Genomic DNA, 7892 nt, shown 5'->3' with positions numbered 1-7892 from the left:
GCAAAGTAAATCGTTTACACCATTAAGAAGCAAGTCTGGGATGTGGAGAGTCAGTTGGGAAATGAGTCGAGCTGTTTCATCTCCAAAAAACCACAATACAAAATTTTAATGGGCGATATGAAATCATTTTGTAGTGACGGAATAGTAAATTGGAGAACAAGTGATACCAAATCATTTTGTAGTGACTACAAAAAAAAATTCCAAAATGGTGTGTTCTGTTTTTAAATTGCCTTTTGGCCTTCTCGTTACACCATTTGTTAAGTTTGAAATGTATGTAATTGGATTTATGAAATGAAGTGAAATAAAGAGTGGAAGGTAAGAGAAAAATCTCTCATGGAATTCATCATAATAAATTCATATTCTTATATTGACTGCATACGTTAAATGTTACATGAAATATTATTGAATTGGAAGTAAATTCAGAGTTGTGTGTGGAGTAGATTGGGGATATTGGTGACAGAATGTGAGTTGTCTACCATCAAGTCATATCAGAGCCTAAAAATCTGTTTAGATTGACAGCTCCCAGATGAGGAATGAAAATCTTTTAGAGAAGACGAGTCTACACAAAAATAGGTGTGGCATGATTCTAATCTTGAAGCAGAGGATGTGAATAAGAATATGATTTTCGTATGAGGTTGTTTGTGTGTAAAAATTGCAATGGATTTCTATGAAATAGATCACAACAGAGTAGAGAATGGGAATCTAAAAGAAAGGAAGCCAATAAAGTTCAGAGTTCGCATCAGAAGCATGAAGCAGAATCAGAATTAGAAATATGATTGAGGTAAATTTCGATTTATTTTTAATTTGTGGTGAATTTTTAAACTGAAAATTGCATGGTTGAAGTTTTGAAGTTTGAACGAAACAATGAAAGTCGATGAAATGAAATCTACTTTAGGAAAAGTAGATTAGATTTTTTTTTAAAACAGATCTGAAAATAAGTGTTATGAGTGTAAGGGATATTGAAGACAACAAAATTAAAGGTAAATACATTGAGAGAAGTTACAATAGTAACATATGTTCAAACAAAGATTTAGGGGATGAACCAAGAACAAAAAGACTTCTTGATGACGATGGCAAAGAACCTTGTAGCAAAGATGGAGGACCATAAAAGTTCTCAAAGGATAATGGTGAGCAGTTGAATGTAGAAGCAAGAAGAGAAGAGAGTGCTTAGATGAGGATTCCAAAGGAAGGAGACACCAAAAATGTTAGGAGAAGACTAGGCATGGAAGAGCTTAGCATGGTATTTAGAAACATGTTGATGAAGTCAGCTTGCTGCAATGGCTTGTTTGCAGCTTACAGTGAGGAGGGAGAAGTTAATATAAGGAGGAGACTTGTGACTACTGAGAGTCATAGTAAAGGTTCAAAGATAAGCCATAGTGTATCAAGCTAGGACAAATTTGATAGAGAAGTAAATGAAAATAAATTATAGATAGAGATGATGAAAGGATTGCTACAAAGAAATGAGGAAGACTAGGGTTAGAGATGGACTCTCTGGAATAAAGGAAAATGGAATTTATTCCAGGTGAAGTTAAGATAGAGATCAAATGCTCAGTTGATGGAGAAACTCAAGGAGTTTGATCAAAGGGTAAATGCTCATTTGGTAAGAGAAATGGAGCATCAACAATTTTTTCTTTTTGAAAAGATTATTTGTGAGCCAGAACAAAGATGAATTCTTCAAGAGATTGATGAAGAAGATGTTGATGAGGGAATCACCAAGAGTCTCACAGATAATTTGGAGAATGAATATCAACATCAATAAATGGTGCAATTAGCATCAAATGAGGCTACAAGGCCTTATGATTTTGAAACTGACAAATTATGTGTGTTTGCAGGTGGCACAAGTAAGAAAGAAAGACAACTATTGGAGACTATCACAAGGATGAACGAGGATGAACATAATTTGATTTATGCTCGAAACACTATGTGTCCTCATCATAATGTACAAAAGGTAATTTCTAGGAGATATTTGCATCAGTCTTCTTTAATAGAGAACAAAGTGGAATTGAATAGTGAAAACAACTGAAGGAGAAATTAAGAGAAGCATTCACATGTAATGCTTAATAATTTTGATGAAGAAATCTTGTTGCTAGAAAATTTGCTACAAAAATATGCGTCTAAGTTATTGATAGGACCACAGACTGAAAATTCAAACTTAATGTTCAAAGATATCGAGGAAGAAATGGAATTTTTGGAAAGTTGGCTACACAAGGACACTAGTGTTGAAAACCACATGAAGTTTGTAGACTTAGTTGAAGAGGAGGAGTAAATTATTTAAAAAGTACCACACAAAAGTGGTACAAAAGAGGAAGGAATGCAACAAATAGTGGGCAACAACAACAAAAATTTTCAGCAATATGAAGAAGATCTCATGCAACATAGTATTCCTTAGATGAAGGATGAAGTTAGAGTGGAAAATTCTGAAGAAGAAAACAATGTTTTTGTTGTGAGAAAGCAAGGAAGAAGACATCCAAGTTTCTTAAACATCTATGGAGAGATGTGTGCTGAAGAGGAAGAAGATAATAATACTGAAGTTATTATACAAGGAAAGATCCAATTACAACAGGGAAACATTTGTAAAGACAACAACAAAGATTTGATGGGAAGTTTGAAATTTTTAGAGCTACATGAGGGAGAGATGTTGCAAGCAACATAGGAGACTTCAAATTCTTGTATTTAAAAAAAATAAAATTGGTTTGTGTATGTGGAAAATGAAGATGCCAAGGAAAAAACAAAATGGCTTGGAAATACTTCAAATAATGAAGTATAAGAACCATGGGGAGAGGACCTGCAGGATTGCAGGATAAGCACATAAAATGTTGCAACAAAATTGAATTTTTTAGAAGACTGGTTGGAGAATTTGAGAACAGTGAACTGCAGCAGCCCAAGTAAGGCCAAGATATATTTTTTCATGAATGAGATGCATAAATAAATAGACAACAATGATGGGAAATTCTAGCAGAAAATGCAAAGAGGAGAATTTTGAAAAAATCAACAATGAATTTCAGCCAAGAAATAATGGTATATTAGGTTGGATGTGGAAATAGAGAAAATAAGAAAGATGATGTTGACGAAGCCTCAACAGAGGAGCTATGTAGGGAATAGGAGAATAAATGACAACTTTTTGCGAATGGTAGAGCAATTTTTCATCGGCAAAGGAGGAGGAAGACTACAACAGGTGAAAATAGTAGAATAATGACATGACAAGGAGAAGGATCAACTACAACATAAATTTTTGGATTGAGGAAGATTCACTTCATCAGTAAATGGTGAGGATACCATGAATCTTTTTCACGTTGGGAGTCTGATGCAGATGTATAGGCCAAGCATAAAAAAAAAAAAATTGATGAAGACTGAACAAGAGCTTACCAATGTGATGGGATGGTCACATGGTAATGATGGGAAAAAAATTAAACATTTAGAAAGTTTGAATATTTAATTTAAGATCAATTTTTATTTTAATCATTGAGAAGTTATTTTTATTATAAGAGAAAAAAATAGTTTACAACTTCCCTTATTTTGTGGAGAAGGGAAACTATTCACATTTTTGTGACTTTTGGTTATCATGGTCAATTTTTTTAGGGAAACAATAAGAAAAGAATGTTTGGGAAGTTCCTGAAGTGAGGAGAAGAAGCCGGAAGGAGAAGAGAAGGGAAGAAGAGAAGAACTCATTGTTTCTTTCTGTATTACAATTCTAAAGTTTTCAGATACAATCTGTGTGAACTGAAATATATTTTTGTGTAATTAGCCTAAATGAACAATAATTTGAACTGCAAATTGTGTGATTGTTACGTGACTTGAGATTGAATCAAATCCCTCTGTTTAAACAAAATTGGTTTCTACTTATGAATTATTCTTGCTTGCTGATATTGGCATGTTTATGAAAACTTGGAGCTTGTTTGACCGATTTATACTAAGAATTTGAATCTTGTGGCTTCAATCGTTGTGTTATTTGTCCATTTGCCTTTTGGGGTTCTTGTTGTATCAGTGTTAAAGCGCATAAAGGAACGTGCCAACTCCGTTCTGGAGTAGTGAATGGGTGGTCTTTTACGATATGAGTATCATCAACAAAAACAAAGCACCTTGTTTATTTTTAATAAGGTCCAAACTCCTTTGTGATTGGTTTTCTTACTGTCAAATTTGAACCAACATTGCAAACCTAATGAAAAGAGGCAAAGTAAATTGTCCACTGCGTTAAGAACCAAGAATGAGACGTGGACAGTCAATTAGGAAATCAGGAGAGGCGTTTTATCTTCCCCGAAACCGCAATACATAAATTTTAACGGATGCTACGAAATCATTTGATAGCTACGGAACAGTAAATTGGAGAACAAATGCTAGCAAACCATTTCGTAGCCACTGCGAAAAAAATTCAAGACCGCGTGTTCGGTTTTTAAATCCCATTTTGACTTCACCGTTACACCATTTGTTCAATTGAAACATATGTAATTGGATTTATGAAGTAAGGTGAAATAAAAAGTGGAAAGTTATAAAAGAATCTCTCATGAATTTTATGATAATAAATTCATATTCTATATTAAATGCCTATGTTAAATGTTGGATAAAATATTGTTGAATTAGAGAGAAATCTTTTCATGATAATAAATTCATATTCTTATATTAAATGCATATGCTAAATGTTGGATAAAATATTGTTGAATTAGATATAAATCCAGAACTATGTGTGGAGTAAATTGGTGATATTAGCGTTGGCCGTGAGTTAGCTACATCAGTGATTATAATTAACCAATGGAAAACAGTTTAATCTCGTATCCTCCAACAAGCTTTCGTCGAAGCCAGCGCCGTCTAGGTGTGTTGAATCTAGTCACAACCTTCCAGAAAAGTCAGCCGCTGGTATTTATCAATTTTTTTAAACTAAGTGTCACTTTTAAAATCTCCAGGTCAGCAAGAGTGCATTCTTTACCATTTAGTTGGACCGATAATTTTAGCTCGAATATGGAATAAATTTAGCTATAATTTTGATATTTTTATTTATTTATTTATTTTAGTTTGAATATAGTAATAATTTTATGTTTAAATTTTTTTACTTGGAATATGGTAATAAAATTTTTGATGAGAATGAGTTGATATCTTAACATAAGCTATTTTAAAAGTAATTTTTTGGGTTTTTTTTTTTTTTTGCGACAATTTGATTAAAATATAATGTAAATTTAATCATAATATTGATTTTTTTAACAATTTTGATTAAGATATAATATAGATTTAATCATAATTTTGATATATTTTTTTAATATTAATTTAAATATGACAAATAAAATTATTACTAACAACCAAATAAAATTATAATTTTCTCTTATTTAAAATATATTTTTAAATACATATTAAATTATACAAATTTTGTAAAATTTACCATCTTCAAGAAATTCAAAATAAAATTGATTTTAAAATGCCGTCAAAAAATTATACACTCAAAAAAATCAAACGCTCCAACGTATTCTCTCTCATTATTTTCAAGCTGAGAGAGGTTTACCTCAAGGATGCCCCCTTTCGCTCTTTTATTCATTCTGGCCATGAACTCTCTACGCATACACATCAACATGGCAGTGGCTGAAAACAAATGCAAACCTATAAATATTTACAGGCAAATCTTCATCTCTCACAACCTTTTCGTAGATGATGTGCTCTTATTTGCAATGCTATGTAGAATATCATGGTTATGTTTAAAAGATATTCTTGAAAGATTCCAAAGAGCCTGCGGGATTTTTATCAACAAAGGGAAATCCTCTTTATATCACAACGAGGCCAACATGGAGATGGTGAATTGGATTTCTGAGTTATTCGGTATTGAGTCAAGTTCGCTCAAGGAGGGCCTCAAATATTTAGGCTTTCATCTCAAAGCTAAGGGTTATTCCAAGTATGACTGGCAATGGCTGACAGAAAGATATTATAGAAAGATATCTGCATGGGAACATCGGAGTCTATCCTTGGCAGGTAGAGTCATTCTCTCTCAATCTGTTTTAATGCAGATGGCCGTTTATTGGGCTCATTTATTCTTCCTCCCGGCAAGCACTATCCTCAAGTTGACCAAGGTTAAGACAAATTTTATTTGGGGTGGAAAATCTGAACAGACAAAGTTCCATCTCTCCAAAATGGATAAAATTTCACTGCCTAAGCGCCTTGGGGGATGGGGCTTAATGGACTTGAGGGCTTTTGGAAAGGCTCTTTTATGCAAATCGCTCTGGAGAGGGATCTTTGGGGATGGTCCATGGAGTACCACTGTTAAACTAAAATATATGAAAGGCAAAAATCTAGAACATTGGTACAGAACTGGAGCAATTGGAATCAAACATGGATCAACCATTTGGCACAGTTTTCGAAAGGTTGAGAAATACTTTTTAAAGAATCTAAGGTGGAGGATTCACACTGGAAATAGTATCTTAATTGGTCTTGATTCTATTGCCTGCAGTCGCGGATCCACTTCATTTCCTGAAATCCTCTTATTTTACCTTCACAGAAATGGTATTTTTACATGGGATAAACTTATCTCTGAATGGTGCGGTCTTGTTCCTTTATGGAAGGATGCCACTGATCTTCGTCTGCCAGGCGATCTGAGCTCTTCATGGAAAGCTGTCAAATATGCTCTAAAGGGTAGTGGGATTTAGCGTGATGGATCCACTGATCAGTTAACTTGGTCCATGTCAAATGCACAGGTGACTACCAGAGTAAAAGATATTTACTTTGACTTTATTTCTTGAAGGGTTCCGCATCAAAGCTCTATATTTCCAATGGCTCTCTGGAAATCGGGGTGCCCCCCAAAGATGATATTTTTTGCATGGTTGGTGTTTAACAACAAGAACCTGACATGGGACAACCTAAGGGAACGAGGTTGGCATGGCCCAAGCAGGTGCTCGATGTGTGAATCAGACAAAGAGTCAAATCTCCACATGTTTTTCCAATGCAACTCCTCTCAACAAATCTGTGGAGGAATCACAAAATCTTCCGAGACTCCAAAGATCCCTATAGATCCATTTTGCACCACATCATCGCTATTTTCAACTCTTCTCCAACACAGCTGGCCAATTAGCATGGGACTGCTTCATGCCTATGGCTATTGTTTTTGGAATCATCGGTGGATGTGGTATTCCGGCCGCTCTTGGAAATGATTATCCCGGTTATATTTTTTGTGCATCTTTTCCATATTCCTGAACCTGCTGTAAATGTGTTTGTATATGTTTTATGCTCCTGCTTCTCCATGATGTAGGTATCTGTTCTTCCGTATATGGGGCTTATTCGGACATCTGTTTTCTGCTATGTCTCATATGTCCTGGATCGTGGCTTCTCTTGCCACTTTTTTGTATCCTATGTCGGTTTTTATATTGTCTTAATATAATACATTATGCTTTTTTTCTCAAAAAACGTTTACTTAACTTTTAAATTATCATAATGAATTTAAATTAAGTGTGTGTTTCGGAGAGCTATTTTTCCAAATTTTCATTTAATGATATTCCTTAAAAAAAAAAATTGATTTTAAAATGGCGTCAAAAAATTATACACTCCAAAAAAATCAAACGCTCCAACGTATAACGTTTACTTAACTTTTAAATTATTATAATGAATTTAAATGAAGTGTGTGTTTCGGAGAGCTATTTTTCCAAATTTTCATTTAATGATGTTCCTAACATTTGCTTCAAATGATATTTACTCTAATTTTATTTACTTATTTTTTTAAATTATTATATAGAATTTAAATTTAAATTTTATTTAATTTTAGAATTTAGTATGGAAAAAATACATTAAATAAAAAAATTAGTAAATATTTATTTTAAAGATGGATTGATCAAATTTCTTAATATACAAACTTATATGTCTTATAAAATTTGAGAAAAGGTTTACATCTCTAAAGATTTAGTTGTTTTTAGCTCTTGGTAGATGGA

The sequence above is a fragment of the Pinus tabuliformis genome, chromosome J (assembly GCF_031772625.1).
Source record: "Pinus tabuliformis cultivar Carrire ecotype Pingquan chromosome J, CPIR1, whole genome shotgun sequence".
NCBI classification, from domain to species: Eukaryota; Viridiplantae; Streptophyta; class Pinopsida; order Pinales; family Pinaceae; genus Pinus; species Pinus tabuliformis.
This window is presented reverse-complemented; position numbering follows the sequence as displayed.